Raw genomic sequence first — 10,380 nt, forward strand, 5'->3', positions numbered from 1 at the left:
GGTCCAATAAGCCCCCTCTTGGGGGACACAGTGCACAAAGAACTAACAAAACATCTTAAAAAACTATGCAGAAACTGGTAAGAGTTTTTAAAAGGTGCAGATCCCATCAAATTTCAATTGAATTAATCTTCTAAAGTACATCTCACTGAAGTTTTTATTTACTTCAGATGATAGTTCAAGTTATATAACGTGAATGGCATGTCACAGGGTATTTAAAGAAAATCAATGATAAAAGAAAAAATAATGCACAAATTACTCGTAATATTTTTAACAACTTAATTTCCACTTCCTTCCTTAAATCTGAATTCTACAATGAATAATTCTCATGAGATGATACTGTAAATTGGAACAGTATGAACAAAACCACTCAAAAACAGTCAGTCATTTGCTAGCAACACTTCATACTTGAATAACATTTTATACTTGACAAGAACTACAGTAAGGTAAGACACTAACCACAAACCTTGACTTGAAAGAACTTATGCTTTCTCCAGTGTAAGAGGTTTATTCTACTAAACCCTAATCCATCCATTCAAAATCCAACAGAAAATGTCTGATGATTATTGTTTTCATTAAAGCAATTACTACTTTAACATCTGCTGGCAAACAAACTAGTTTAGTAGATTTCAGTCAACTGCCCTTAGAACAGGCTTTGTACAAGTACTGGCTTTTAGAGAACATTCTACAGGGCAGGGGGGGAAAAAAAGGAAGTTATGCTCATACTTACACATCAGGAACATATATTTGTCCCTAGCTTTCTGCTTTGTTGATTAGCAGATGTCACTCTTTGTAAAACACCATTAATGTACTGAAGTACCATAACACAGATTAAATGAAAGGAGAACATTCACAGGGCAGGGGGGGGAAAAAAAGGAAGTTATGCTCATACTTACACATCAGGAACATATATTTGTCCCTAGCTTTCTGCTTTGTTGATTAGCAGATGTCACTCTTTGTAAAACACCATTAATGTACTGAAGTACCATAACACAGATTAAATGAAAGAAAAAGGAGAGCAGAATAGAAGATATTTGCAAATACACTGCCTTCTTGGGCTAAAATGGGAAAACAAGCTTCATACTTGGAGCCAGGGCAGAGACGGTAAAACCGAAAAGAAATACCCATTTCCAACTAAGTTGGATTTCAGTATCAAACTGGACTAACACCCACTGACTCCTTGTTTATTTACAGTATCACTCATTTGTGCTTCCTCTTTAATCTAGATATACTTCCATTGAAGCTTCTCAATAATCGATAGAAAACAACATTTCACTCCAATACTCATTCACATCTGTCACTCAAATCCTTTGCAGCCACACCTTTTTATTCAATTTGCTAAAACAGGTATACAGAGCAGAGACACAAAGAGATACTTTGGTTATATACATTTTATTTCATGGGAAAACAGTAAGGAAATTAGGATCAGTGGGCAGTGAAGCAGTATTTAACAGTGATGGAAACAATACACCAACCAACCACCAGTTTGAGATCACCTAGACATAGCAGATGAATGTACCAGAGTCAGCACATAAATAATATTCAGCTTGCATTTACTGTAAAGCTAAGGTTTATCATACATTTGCCATAAGCCCTGTCTTCCACAGCCATGGCATCCCTAACTACGCTGCCAGAATACAGCACAGAGTGTACTCAGTTGTCTACAACTATTCTCAGTGTCTTTACAGTTTTGGAAGCTTCACCTTTTCCAGTATTTTTCTCGTTTTCGCTTGAGCTCTCTATGCACACTGATTGTCCCTGTTAAAGGGAGTATTATTTGCTTGTTTAACTTCTTTCCAGGAGCATTTGTGATACAATGCCAATTTGCTGCAGCGTTTCTGATGATAATTGCTCACAGAAAGCAGTCACAAATGAAACAAGCATGGGCTGCCACAGAGTATCAATGATTTTTCAGAGGAAGAAAACCAGGAGTTCAAAGCTCTTAAATGTTAACCAAATACCCCAATACACAATGAAGTTATTACACAAGCCTGCACTTTTCAATCTCCAGCCTGAAGACCAGAGCAGACATTATCCAGGGAGACACAGACCCCAGGGATTTAAGCCTACCTGCAACCTCGCTTTCCAACAGAGTCTGAGAAAGGGAGCAGAGAAGTTCATGAACTCAATACTCCAAATTTCACAACCATTAGGACACTGCAGAAGTTTGTGTTTATGACTGCACTGGAAAATACATTAGCTACCGAAATCACTTATAAAAAGATGCATCCAATGACACAGGATTTTTGTTTTCATTTTGTTCTTTGTTCTGGACAGTTTTATTTGGCATTTAAGACACCAGTCTTTTGTACAGCAGACTCTTCAGCTCAGATTGAAAAACCTGCCACCAAAACACTACCATATGACCAAGCAGGAAATGTGCTCTGAAACTTGTGTTTCAGTACTAAAAACAGACCTGCAGGTGTAAAGCAGAACTATTTCTCTAGTAATAACATCAGCTACAACACTAAAAATGTAATTTCCATTTGTTTGCTAGTCTCGATACGGCAGGAAGAGCTGACCACTATGCAAGCACCAATGCCATAACATTTCAATACTTCATACTGAATAAACCACATATACTCAAGAAAAATGAGCACTAAGTTGTATCTAGACATTTCCTAAAAGAAAAATATGTAATGTTTGTGAAGCATGGTACAGAATCGGAGTAGTTATACTGGTCTGAAAATAAATGTAGTAAGTGTTAATATAAATAATGCAAGTAATGCAGCATATTGAAAAGTATCAGTTTTTCCAAATAACACTTTAAAAAAATCCCAAAGAAATCTAAATGAACACCAGTATAAGCATCTTTCAGTCAATGCTGATTCACCTTCCAAACACCATTTATAATTCCCATCCAATTATTCCCCTAATAGGAGATATTGCTACTTTGTACAAGCTATAACTGTTTTTAAATACCCACAGACCCTTCACTACTATGCCATAGCTACACAAAATTAACAGTATCCAAACCAAACCATTTCAACTGCTGCTGTTACTAAAGTAATTCAGCTGGCCAGCGGGAAATGTTATGTTTCTAAGGAGAAAATGTATCAAATAACAAAAAAGCCCTCAGATTTCTAAACTCTAATACCCTGAACACAAGTCAATAATCATATGCAGTATGATTTAGTAAATCAGCATGTAAGAAGTATTCAGGTACATAATGACTCTTTAGAAAATATACAAGTAATTCCTAAATAAAACTCAAGAGTCCCGCAGCCTTGTAAATTTATTGTTCAAAACACCAAAGTAATTTAATCATTTGGAGTAGCCACTTGTCAGATTTTAATGACCATTAATCCTCAATTAAAAAAAAAAAAACAACTTTGCAATTCTGCAGTGCTTATAATCTCCAAATCTTCAAAGCACTGCTCAAACATGAAGAATAAAGTTAAATTTTAAAAAATGTAAAAGCCATTCTGAAACTATTAAGAACATCAAAGATACATATTTTAACTCCATACTGCCAAATTTTAAATTGGGCTACATCCCAACATCACAGTTGCTAATTTCAAAAGTTTGTACTTCACTACAGAAATACATGTAACAGGAACCCACAGCTGAAGTATCATGAGCCTTTGGGGGAAAATTCTGTGAAGACCCCACTGTAGGGTCATGAATATACCAAGATGCACATTTCTGCATTTATCTAAAGAGAAACAACAGCAAATCAAAGCACTGAGGATTCATGCACAGCAGTGTTCCAGAGAGCTGAATGTCACCACATTGAAACCAGATTGCCAGTACCTGTGCCATGCCTTGCACATGTGAAATCAAACAAGAGAGAGTTTCCGTTAGCCCAATTAATACATGATATAGCACACTGATCTACAGTCTTAAATTAAGTATTTACATCTTTTTAAATGCTTAACATTTTTCTGCCACCCAAGAAAGCTTTGTGGTCACAACCACTAGCATCAACTGTCAGCATCTGGGGAAGAGGATGGGGAGAGCGTCTAAATAACTCTGGGTGACGTAGCCGGTGTCAGCACTGACGTGGGAGTGCCACAACGCTCACATCCTCTCAGTGCTTAGCACCACTGACACTGTGACCAACAGTTAGCTTGGCAAAAGGGTCTCCAAAGCTGTGACTGCTAATAATGTGTGATACACTTTGCATACATCCATATCACACATGTAGCCTTCTCCATACAAACCCTTAAAACTCAAACCATGAACTTTTATATATCAGTGTTTCAGCATGAGCCATTTTACTTAAACTCCTAGCATAAACCAGATTCAAGAGAGAACTGATAATGCAGCTTTGTAAATGGACAGATCACAATGTTAGTGATTACTAACAGTGACTCAGGCAATGTTAACCTCAGAGTTGCCTGGAATCAACATCATCTTGATACACATAAATGGTGTGTGTATGTATGGCATATATGCCACCTCTGGATAAAGAGTTGAACTGTTTAGCAATTAATATCCACATGAAGACATACCACATTTTACTCTAATTTAGTGGCCATGTCTCCTTCTCCTGGTAGCCCTACACCAAAAGCAAATCTACAACTGCTGGTGTGCTGAAACAGCCAATTAGCTATGCAAAAATGAAATTTAATTAAACGTTCTGAAATACCCAAGTAAGCATGGAATGGCTTTGTTTTTAAACAAAGACTTGGAAAAAAATACAAAAAACCTAGATATCATGAAACATGAGCAATGTTAACATTTTAATAGCTCCAGATGAGGTTTTTACACACTACAGATAAGTGCTTATCCTACAGTTACAAAAGACAAGTTCTGAAAGCTGACCAAAAAAACTTGCCTTGAGCTGATTTGTCTCCTGGCTACAGCACCATTTGATAAGACAATAACAGAGACTCTCAACTTTCCTGCCAGGAGAAAAGGAACTCTTAAGTAAATTAAAGATATTACTGCAACGATTAACATTAAGAGAACATGTCTGATACACATGACGCACTCTTCCAGATGATTAAGGAGACAGATGTTTATAGACACACATTGAAAATTCCACCTTAATCAGTGCAGTGCACAGAAATGGGTTCTAGAAAGCACTGTGACAGGTAATATGTCAGAACTACAGACTCAACAGGTAGATACCCTGGTCTCAGAGCTGTTACATATGAACTTTCGTGGCACACGACTCACCACCGCATAAAGTCATGGCATGAGTCCAACACCAAGCTGAGTTGCGTGGCTGACAGTCCTGAAGGACAGAATGCCATCCAGAGGGACCTGGACGAGCTCAAGAAGTAGGCCAGGAGGAACTGCATGAGATTTTGTAAGAGCAAGGGCAGGGTGCTGCACCTGGGTCAGAGCAACCCCCAGTAGCAGCACAGGCTGGGAGATGAACGCATGGAGAGCAGCCCTGCCCAGCAGGACTTGGGGTGCCGCTGGATGTGAGGCTGGACATGAGCTGGCAATGGGCACCCCCAGGCCAAACAGGTCCTGGGCTGCATCCAAGGCAGAGTGGGCAGAAGGTCGAGCAGGTGACTCTGTCCCTTCTGCTCCAGTCTCATGAGATCCCACCTGCAGTGCTGTGTCCAGCTCTGGACTCCCCAGCGCAGGAAGGCCAAGACCTCTTGGAGTGAATCCAGAGGAAGCCCCCAAGCTGATCAGATCCTATAAGGATAGGTTCCTCCTATGAGGAAAAGCTGAGAGATTTGGGCTTGTACACCCTAAAAAAAAAAGACCTTGGGCTGACCTGACTGTGGCCTTCCAGCACCTGCAGGGAGCCTACAAGGATAATGGAGAGGATTTACAAGAGCATGCTGTGACAGGACAAGGGAGAATGACTTCAAACTTAAAGAGAGTGGTTCTAAATCAGATATTAGAAAAAATCCTTAACTGTGAGGATGGTGAGGCACTGGCACAGGTTGCCCAGACAAGCAGTGGATGCCCCATCCCTGAAGGTGTTCAAGGCCAGGTTGGATGGAGCTCTGAGCAACCTGGTCTTGTGAAAGGTTTCCCTGCCCATGACAGGGGGGCTGTGTGACAGTGGTCACAGGGGTTCTTGGATGAGGGAAGAGACGAGAATGTTGGCTCCATGTTCAGAAGGCTTGATTTATTATTTTATGATATATATATTACATTATAACTGTACTAAAAAGAAATAGAAGGAAAAGTTTCCTCAGAAGCTAGCTAAGCTAAGAATAGAAAAGAAAGAATGCTAACAAAAGCAGCTGGCTCGGATAGAGAGAGAGAGCCAGCTCTGCCGTGACTGGTCACTGAATCAAAACATCCACACGAGATCAATCACGGATCCACCTGTTGCATTCCACAGCAGCAGATAACCATTGTTTACATTTTGTTTCTGAGGCCTCAGCTTCTCAGAAGGAAAAATCCTAAAGAAAAGGATTTTCACAAAAGATGTCTGCGACATGGCTGGAACTAGATGATTCTTAAGGTCCTTTCCAACCCAAACCATTGCATGAAATTAAAGATTAGAGGCGAAACTGAACTTTGCATGTTATACTAATCTCAATAAATATGACAATTTCTACTGATAAACACTGAATTCACTTAAATGCATATTCCAGCTTATTTGCAGAGATCTTTGAATTTTTCTAGATTCTCTTATTGAACAGGACTGCATTTTTGACCATTCCTGACATGATGGACGTCTAGACATATTTTCTTTTCTTATTCATACTTAACTTTAGAATAAAAGTTCTTAAAGCTCTAAGACAAATTTTATCTCAGAAGAAGAAAAAAATTTTAAAAATAATTTTCTATTAAGACCTTCAACATCTTAAAGTAATTATTTTGGCAGATATCTTCAGTTCTAACTATGTTTGGTGGCCCAAAAAAAAGCTTAATTCCCTGAGAAGTAATCAAAAGCTACTTAAGCTAAACATTCTGTTGAAAAACCTAAGGCCAAGACTGAGTGGACTTAAAAGCAAGGTAACTTCAGAAGAATGTAGTTCTGAAGAACAACTTCAGAAATAACAAGCCTTAGCCCTCACTGTTCTATCTAGTAAGTGTAGCAGTCATCCTTTGGACAGAAGGCCTCAAACGCCCCGCAATAATTTACCTTTATCTTGACTTGCTAGAGTCAAAACAGTAACATTTATGAAGTCTTTATAAATACAGTTCTTGGAATAGTAAGCTTACATTTTATGTCACTCAACACCTAATTCAAAACCAGATGTTAAAATCTTATTTCTGAACTTGACAAAAATTGGGGGTTTAAAACAATAATTAATAGGAGCATAACAGAACGATGCATGCAATTTCATACCATCTCAATTGGGTGCAAATAACAAAATATCCTTTTGACATGAGCAGAGGTTTCTTGGAGCTGAGCCTAAATTCACCAGCAATGAAGAATGTGCACTGATCTCAGGTGGGCCTCAAGCAATATATTTTCACACTGAAATTATAAATTATAGGAGTCTGTCAACTTTGACTCATGTAGGTGCTCAGCACCAAACCATTCTGGAAATCCATGTTAAATTGAACAGAAAATTTTCCATCTTGAACCATGGGGGGATGATGCTACATGCTTCTGTACTATATTAATATTTTTGAGTATTAGGAAGCACATGAGAAGCATCCAAAGCTTTTTGTTCCCTGAGTGTCTTATGACATCACTGAGTACCATAATACTTGCTTAGTTTGTAAACCTCGAGACTTCAAATTATTTAACTGCAAGAGGGAATATCAGTAACCTTTCTGCTCCACAATATCTACATGAGGCTAAAGAAAACTACCCAAATCATAACAGATTATTGATGTAACAAGTCTTTTCTGTCACTTCTGCTTGGTTTAGGAACCATTTCCACCTGTAATTATAGGAATCTAGATGGTTTTCCAGACTACCTCTTGCTTATAGCCATCTCACTTTTCTTCAGCATTTGGTCAGGGTTTCTTTCCAACAGGACAAAGAAAGTGATGATATCCATATACAGCAATAAGCCAGATATAACATGCCTTGTCACTTTATTTCAGTAAGTGGCTGACTCAAAGCACAATTTTTAGTTAGTGACTGGCCAAGAGGCATTTTATCATTCTTCCTGAACATCAACTGCTTATGTGCACTGTTTGGAGCATGGCTGAAAAAGCTGTACCTTGCTTATCCTGAAGCTGAGTCTAGAAAAAATAGACATTCTGTTAGTTTTTCACTTTCTGAACACTCTTGCATAGATTATGTGTAGCTCAGCAGCATGAACACAAACTGCAAGCAAAGCTTCAACCACCACTGAAATACCCCACAGAAAACACTTTAAATGTACCTGCTATTTCAGTTGCTTTATTTCTCTTTTGAAGAAGAATTACTTCCAAACTTCTGTGACTCGAGAGCTCTAGAATTTCCCTAATAGCAGGAGGGAAAACCATTCTAACAAGAAGGGGGCCTCCCTACAGCAACACAGCACCCCACTTCCAGTCAGGGTGGTTGTTCCCACAGTGCAAGCCCAGATTCCTACAGACACTGCCAAGTGATTGACACACAGGATATTCACTCACTGGAAGCAAGCTCAGCTGCTGCAAACATGGGTTAGCTGTTCCCTCATTCTATTACTGGGACACTTTCAAAGTCACAAAGATTTTTTAAAAAATCATAACCTACAAATAAAGCTACTTCAAATTACAAAAATCACTGATTTCAGGTAAAACCAGACACAGAACATGAAACATTTCTCAGTACCTAGAACTAAAACTGGTTAATATCCAAAATATAAAATGGAATAGACAAACTGAGACAAGACTCCACAGGTAGGTGGAGTTCAGACTGAAGAACTGAAATAGTACAGACACCAAGCCTGTTTCTGCAAAAGTTCAACATTAGAAGGGAAGATTACTGGGTTTTGGCTAGAGGCGTGTTGGGTTTTCATAGGCTGTGGTTTTCCTTGACTCTGCCAGGAATTTACATTCATCAGCTAATGTCTTGTAGGTACTATGAACTATCTGTTTAAGTCATTTATTTACTCATGTCCAAGTGAGCTGCTTGTTCTTGCAAAAGGAAGTAGTTAAACACAAACTGCAGCACATCAAAGGAAAAACTAATTAAATAGTGGAGAAAAGCAAAGGTTATTAAAACAGAAAAATACTGAATGTTAATCAAGGTGTGTGTTACCAAATAGACCAATCTCTTCTTCATTTTTGTCCCACTACATTTGAGTTTTACAGTAGTTCAGGCTAACAACCATCTCCAGGGTTAATCACAAGCCATTAGCACACTTTAATATTGCCTGAATGAAAGTAAAAATGCAGCATTACACGTGCATTGAAACTCCCCATTGCTGTGCTCACACGCTGGTAAAACACAGTTCTCTGCAATGCAAAGTTTCATAACACATTTCACAGCACATGGATTCATGCACATTCCCATGGAAACCATCAAGGCCACGGGCACTGCACAATCATTTCCTTACAGAAACACTTCCATAGGACAGCCCCGGACCTCATGGTGCAAGGACAGGGCATTAGACGTTATTAGCACACTGACAGGAGGCAGAGATAGGGATGGGATGAGATTAGCATGCAAAATTCTGCTGGTTGCAAGAGAGATGGAGCATTTCCCCAGGACTATTTAGTATATTATTTCTTCTATTTCCCGAATCTCACTGAACGAAACACTTTTGAAAACATTCAGTATTTCAGGCAGTTTTTGCAAATTGCCAATACAATTCATACTTATTATTCTTAATGAATTCAATATCTAGCCATCATTTCAAGAATGAAAGCTAAGGAATTTACTCCTTCAGAGCACAGCATATGGAAATTGTATACAAGTGGTATAGAAGGCACAGTTTCAACATTTTCTGCTCAAAACACCAGAACTTTGCATTTATCCTTCAACACACAGTTGATTAAATGTTCTGTGTATTAGTGAATCACCAGTGTTCACATTCATGGGGCACAAGGAGTGTACTGCAATATAAGGTTTTCTTCAGCATCAACTTCTAGCAGCTTCCTACAAAAAGATTTAAAGAGGACAGCCTATTCTTTAATCAATTGTGCCAGACTGCTACCATTTTGAAGTTGAAGAAAAACTGCAGGACAGTTACTCTTACCTATTTGCCCTTCAAAAATTAGCAAAGTAAGGCAGACCTAGATGGGGATGAGGGAGTAGGAGTTCATCTGAGACTACTGATCTTTTCCAAAAAACATACCCTGCACAACGAAACTGGAATATGCTATTTAAGGGCGTGTCTTTAAAGCATGACTTCCATATGCATTCAACAGATGCTTCCAAGTAACCAGTAAATCCCTACTGGAATGACTTCCATATCGTTTTAATAATTTATAACTTTTTGCATAACGATTTTTTCCACATTGAAACACTCAGCCTTTCTGGCAAACACTTGGTTATGTGCTAAGGGGCTGCAACAGAGACAGATCCTCCTAGTAACAGCTAGTGCAATCCAGAGAACCAAGCTTGCATGGAGTCTCAGTTTTCCTGCT

At 38.7% G+C, this 10,380-nt stretch overlaps 1 protein-coding gene across 1 annotated transcript in view; it reads right to left on the bottom strand.

Annotated features, from left to right (window-relative positions):
* The window catches only part of EIF3H (eukaryotic translation initiation factor 3 subunit H), an 85,288-nt gene that overhangs the window by 66,746 nt on the left and 8,162 nt on the right, over positions 1–10,380 (bottom strand). The gene's annotated exons all lie outside the window — the stretch shown is intronic.

The sequence above is a fragment of the Geospiza fortis genome, unplaced genomic scaffold (genome assembly GCF_000277835.1).
Source record: "Geospiza fortis unplaced genomic scaffold, GeoFor_1.0 scaffold111, whole genome shotgun sequence".
Lineage (NCBI taxonomy): Eukaryota > Metazoa > Chordata > Aves > Passeriformes > Thraupidae > Geospiza > Geospiza fortis.